Genomic DNA, 6,217 nt, shown 5'->3' on the forward strand with positions numbered 1-6,217 from the left:
CTGAAGTCATGGTCACAGCCATGTGGGGACATTTAGCAATCACTGCCATTTGTGAAGTCTGTTTTACTTTCACACAGCTTGCTGATGAAAGCTCTCTGCTCCTGTTCCTAAAGGACTATCCCAGCGCTGTGAGGCACTTCAGGCAACTCAAGTGCTTGTTGTGGAGGTCTCTGACAGGGAGCTGTCATTGAGACAGCAATGCGATGTTTTTCAGAGCATTTGAACATGGGTCCATACCGTGAACTCATCTAACACGGTCCTCCTCCACTGCTGAATTAACCGAATCACAGGCTAGAACTTCTCTGGGCTGTCATCGGAACCGAGGACATCTCCCTTGTCAAGTTAAACCCTCTGAGAGCTCAGACATTTTTCAGATGAGGAAAGTCATCATCCTTAGACAAACACTGAATTTCAGGCCACCCGAAGACATTCTTAAGGGTGACCAAAGACCCACAAAAATTTGCTGAATAATGTTACCGTTATAACGCAACCTACCAGACGCCTTTTTCTGACCTTTACCAATTAAGACACCTGTTTGCTGGTGAGGGTCAAGCTTCTCAAATGAATCACCCTAAAAAGGGATCTACAGAAGCACACCCTTAACGTGTGGTAGACTCAAGTAGGCAAGCTTTACCAAGCCTTTCTACAGCAGGGCCTTTCAGAAACTTAACTAGAATAAAACTCGAGTATATAAAAGCCTGATGAAAATATCCTTGACTACAATTGACATCAGATTATTATTACTGCTGTTGTGGGTTTTTTTTTTTTGAGGGGGGGAAGGGGCACACCCAGCATTGCTCAGGTCTTACGGAGGAGGCAACTCAGAAACACTGCCTCCAGAAAAGCACACAGACTATCTAGGCACTATTATTAACTGGCGGTGTTGAGTTCTGCAGATTATTCCAATTCTAAGAACTAGCAAACAGCTTTTTGCTCTGATTCCCAGAAGGAAACTGGGAAATACATAGGATCCTTTCAAATCCTCACCTGCTCAGCGCGCCTGCCCACACGCTCAGCGTCCAGCTGGGCCCCACGGGCTGGCAAGGACCCCCACCCCCATGCCCGCCCCTCACCTGCTCTGAGCGCCCGCCCACACGCTCAGCATCCAGCTGGGCCCCAAGCACAGGCCACCTAGCAGCAGCTTGGCATGGCGGGCGCAGCCCAGGGCCTCGGAGGTGGCGTGCAGGAGCCGGGCAGTCTCCAAGGAGCCACCACCAGCGGTCGGCGGTCAACGCCCGTGACGCAGTCCGCACAGGCACGCAGGACACGGAGCCCGCCTCAGCGTGAGACCTGGGAGGTGGGGAGCGTGAGCCCGCAGTCCCAGCCAGGCCTGCCCCACCCGCCTTCCCGCTGACCTTTAAAGGCCAGAGCAACAGCGCTTTCCCCCTCCCGCCCCCACCAACTGGCCCCTAGCCACGCCCCCTAAGCGGGGGCATTATGACATACATTGTTTGATTATGTTCACAAGCCAGTTAGTTTCAGCCCTCAGGAAAGAAACACAGCCAAATGTTCTGGCCTGTTATTTACAACCTCAAGCATCTGGTGTCAAGTGGGTCTGGTGTCATCTGGTCTATGAGAAAAGACTGACTCTTCTGCTATACTAAGATTTAGGTTTTTTACTTAAGGCAGCTTAAAGAAAGAGATGTTGAGCCTCATTGAAACCAATCTGGACACACACGTCTTGTCTCGCCCATTTTCATGGTTCCCTGTATTCCTGACCGTTAGTGGGATAGTCTACATGGACTCGTCTGTTTTTTTTTTTTTTAAACAAACCTGGCCCAGTAAAATGAGGCTAGAATACCTGCAATGAGATGCTTTTTTCATTTAAGATTTCTTTTCCGTGGTTGAATTTTCTTTTTAGAACAACTACTTCTGGTCATTAGATTGAATCTGACAGTGTTCTGGATCAACGGTAATTATAGCAAAGCTATTGCATTTGTAAAAATTATTTATTCTCCTACATGTACTTCTTACCCTCTAAATGCTGATGACAGATGTCAAAGAGGCAAAAACCAGCTCAAATGGAAAGACCGTCAAAAAGAGTATCACCTTGTGCTTTCAAATACATTGAAGCATTTCGGTGTACAATAGTCCTTTCATTTGACATTTTTAACAAGATGCTGATACAGTGCAGCAAATATGCAAAGTCTTCTTTCACACAGTCTGTGAAGAAGACAGCTAATTTTTTTCAGTTCTGAGATACAAATGATTTAAAAAGAAATCAGGATGAACAAGTTTCAAAATGCAGAGTGTTCTGTGCATGAGTCCATTTTCTTTAATCTCTGAAAGAATAAAGTGGTAAGAAAACAAGACAAGATCTCCTGCTGCACTCTGATCTTCTCCACTGTGCTGGCCCAGACTCTATTCTGGCTTGGAAGGATGCAGGTGTTTCTTTACGGTGCCAACCTCCCAGTGGGTGAGCTGTTCCTCTGGCAGGTAGAGGCAGATGCTGCATAACTTGAAGATATTACCTTTATTTTTTGGAGTCTGCAAATGCTGTTGGTCGATAAAGAGAAACACTGACTGGTTGGGATTGTTGACAACAATTCCAGTCTTGTCCTTGTGGCTCAGTACATGCAGAAAGTGTTTTTCATAGTCACAGTGATGAAACTCAAATTTGGCATGAATGAGACGAAAAGGCTCATCAGATTCCTTCCAACTAGAAAACAGTAGACAGACAATTTTTTTCAATAACATTCTAAGGCCACAGAATGAAATACATCTCCTGAGTACAGTCAATGACATCCCTTCTCACAGACTGGTATCGAGGAGCAGGAAGCTGGACCACATCCTCCTTTAAAAGCTCTATGGAACTTTCCAAGGAATAGCTGGAATCCCGCACACCTTTTAGGATATTTTCTTATAATTATTCGTCATGACTGGTTTGACCTCAGACACTTCAAAACCTGCTGATTTTTTTCTTCTTCTCCTTGAATGCAAAGGTAATATACATCTTGAAGTCAAACTGGTCAGCTAGAGCTTCTTTTTCTTTCTAAGCTGAGCATGTAGTCTGTACAGAGCTTGTTTCTTCTACACGGACTCATCTTCACCATCTAGTCCGGCCCCAACAGAAAGAGACAGTGAGAGAGAAAGACAGAGAGAGACAGAGAGAAAGATACCGCCACTCCTCCAATAAGAAACTAGGAATAGTTCTCAAAAGCCAGAGTTTGAAAACAGGATTTGAAAACGGAAGTCCCTGGTTAGATGCTCAGTACCCTGTGGTCCCATGAACACTGCCAGCAACAACCTTTCACACCAAACCTGAAGTAGCTCCTGAGAACTAATAGGTGTGACCTCAAATCAAAAGCCAACGTTTGAAGTCATGGTTCCCACCACCAATTGAATGAATGTTCACAGCGCATTATATACTTAGGACCAAATCTTTGCTGGAATAAAAAACTAGCCACGATAACCCTGTGTGCATATTTCTGAGAATAAGACCTTCCTTGGGTCTAGAGTGACAGTGCAGTGGATAGAGCATTTGGTCCCCAAGGAACTGCTCAGAGTTGTTCCTGAGTTACAGAGCCAGGAGTAACCTCTGAGCATTTCCAGTCTGCTTCCCCGACGAAAATAGAAATGAAGAAAGCCCCCCAAAACACGGCTATAGAACGAAGAGCTGGAGTGCAGGCTTTGTGTCTGGGTTTAGTCTTGCACTGCATGGTTCACTCAGCACTGCCGGGAGTAATCCCAGACCACAGAGCTAGATTAGTCCGTGAACAATATGAGGTTCAATCCCTGGGGCAACCCATATGGTCTCATGAGCAGTACCAGGAGTAAATCTTGAGTGCGTAGCCAGGAGTAAGCCCTGAACATTGCCAGATGTGACTAAAAAAACAAAATCATAAGTACTTAGACCACCTGAAATAGAGCTGCGGGCAGGTCCTACAAGACACATTCCAGAGGAAGCTATTGCTGTCCCAAGGGATGGCAGATGACAACTCCATGTGAGATTCTTCCTCTGCAGCCACGCCAGTGAGAAGAACAGCTGTGAAGGTGGAAAACAATGAGATTGCTGGTTCTGACCCTGTCTAGGACTATGCGGATGGATGTGCTTATGCCTTACTTGATGCTGTTAATGTTCATTCATTTTCCCTTTCTCTTCCCTTTTCACTGTTGTAATGACCAGGATTTGCAGTGCTCCCACAGTTGGTTATGGTATTCACTGGGGTTACACGCATTTTGTTGTGGCATCTGCACACACTTGGATGCAGTGCACCACAGGTCATGTGGAATTGCTGAATCAAGCATCTTTCTAGTGTGGGAAGAACTACATCAGAGGAAGTGGGTGGGGGCTGGGGAAGGGACAAGGGACAGTCTGGAGTGAAGTGAGCGTGGGCAAGGAGGATCAGGGCACTCCTATGCCACTGTTCAGCAGCATAAGGACTCCATAAATTTCAAAGTGGATCCAGTCAATGGGTTTGCTGTGGTGCTATATCCAGGCTGGGGTGCCCACCTAATATAAAGGATCTTGAGTCAGGGTGTTTAGTGTGAATTCCCGGAGGTGACTGAAATGACTGGCAAGTTGGCTTCAAAGGGTCATTGAGAATAGAGAGCCGCAGGCCTGAGTCTGTTCTCAGTCATCGGGGTTCTAAGACACACGCCAAGAGAGGTGAAAAGACACAAGAAAGTACTGGCCGCTGGCCTCTGGCACTGAGTAAATCCCATCTCCTTCAAAGCCCGTGAACCAGCTGCCAGCATGGCTGGTGCATTCTCACTCTCCAGGCTGTAGGCCTTCCCTGACATCCCAGGCTGACACAGGGCCCTCCTGGGTATCGCCTCTTGATTTCCTGTGTGAATTCATCAGCATCTCCTTCATCATTTTGATTCCATGCTAATGATAAGCTTTCTCACAGAAGGTAAGCTCTGGAAGAGCAGGAATCGCACCTGCCTGTTCACCACAGCAACCTCAGAACCTACACAACCCAACACTCCGTTAACATGGAGAGGAGGGGGTAGCGGTCCCTCCTGGTTCTGTACTCGGGGGTCACTCCTGGTGATGAAGATATGCTGTGCTAAGGACAAAACTGTGTGCGAAGCAAACCTCTTCACCTCTCTCGAGCCACTCGTTGAACATGTAATAAATACTGTTGAATTAATCAAATTGTTATTCTGGGTTGTTTTTCCAATGGACTCGTTTCCATTTTGTATAGCCCCCATCATCAATATGTTGGCCCCTTGGTCTTACCATTTATGTTATTTTCATCTGAGGTCGGACCCTGACTGAGAAATGTTTTACTAGGCTAAGGATGTTTTTATAACTTTTTCTCCCCTCTGCTGGCCAAGGAGTTTTGATCATCATCTTTAAAAACATTTTGTGATGGGGGAGAATTGGGCTATACCCGAAGCTGCTCAGGGCCTACTCCTTATTCCTTCGCTCAGGGCTTCCTTCTAGAGGTACTCATGGGACCACATGTGGTGCCAGAAACCGAAGTGAGATTAGAAGCAGGTATGGCAAGTGCCTTGCCCCCTCCACATCTCTAATCCTAGATACATCTTCTCCATGAACACTCTAAGATATCTACTCTGTCACTGTCATCCTGTTGTTCATTGATTTGCTCGAGCGGGCCCCAGTAACGTCTCCATTCGTCCCAGCCCTGAGAGTGTATCAGCCTCTCCTTACTCGTCCTTCCCAACGGTGCCTTATGGGAGGCTCTTTCAGGGTCAGGGCAATGAGACCCACTATTAGAACATTTACTCTAGGTAAGTTAAAGTTGAATTTGGGCCTAAGAGAAAGAACACAGTGGCTAAGGCACTTGTCTTGCACACAGCCAATCGGCTTCAATCCCCAGCATCCCATATGGTTCCCTGAGCCCCCGCCAGGAGTGATTCCTGAGTGCAGAGACAGGAGTAATCCCTGAGCACCACCGGGGGTGGCCCCAAAGCAAAAATCAAACCAAGAAAAACCTGAAGGGGGTTATGCGATTTATCAAAGTCTGTAGCAAAGCTGAGTAAACTGAATTTTGTTAACTGAGCAGCAGTGCTCATGCTGCTAAGGGTTTTACAGGAAAGAGGAGAAGGTGAAAAAAAGAACTTAGAAGAAGAGGGGCTGTAACTCCGACTCTTTCTGGTGGCACTAAGGAGACATGAGGTTCTGGAGATCAAGTCTGGGGTTGCTGCATGCTGAGCTGAGCATCCACCCTGGAGAGCTCTCTCTCTCTCTCTCTCTCTCTCTCTCTCTCTCTCTCTCTCTCTCAATCTCTCTCTGCCCCTGGCACTT

At 46.8% G+C, this 6,217-nt stretch overlaps 1 pseudogene; it reads right to left on the reverse strand.

The window, feature by feature from the left end:
- Positions 1-2,361: 2,361 nt before the first annotated feature.
- On the reverse strand, positions 2,362-3,324 carry LOC130017232 (uncharacterized protein C6orf62 homolog; annotated as a pseudogene).
- Between the last annotated feature and the right edge of the window lie 2,893 nt (positions 3,325-6,217).

The sequence above is a fragment of the Sorex fumeus genome, unplaced genomic scaffold, assembly GCF_029834395.1.
Source record: "Sorex fumeus unplaced genomic scaffold, SorFum_2.1 ptg000183l, whole genome shotgun sequence".
Classification (NCBI taxonomy): Eukaryota; Metazoa; Chordata; class Mammalia; order Eulipotyphla; family Soricidae; genus Sorex; species Sorex fumeus.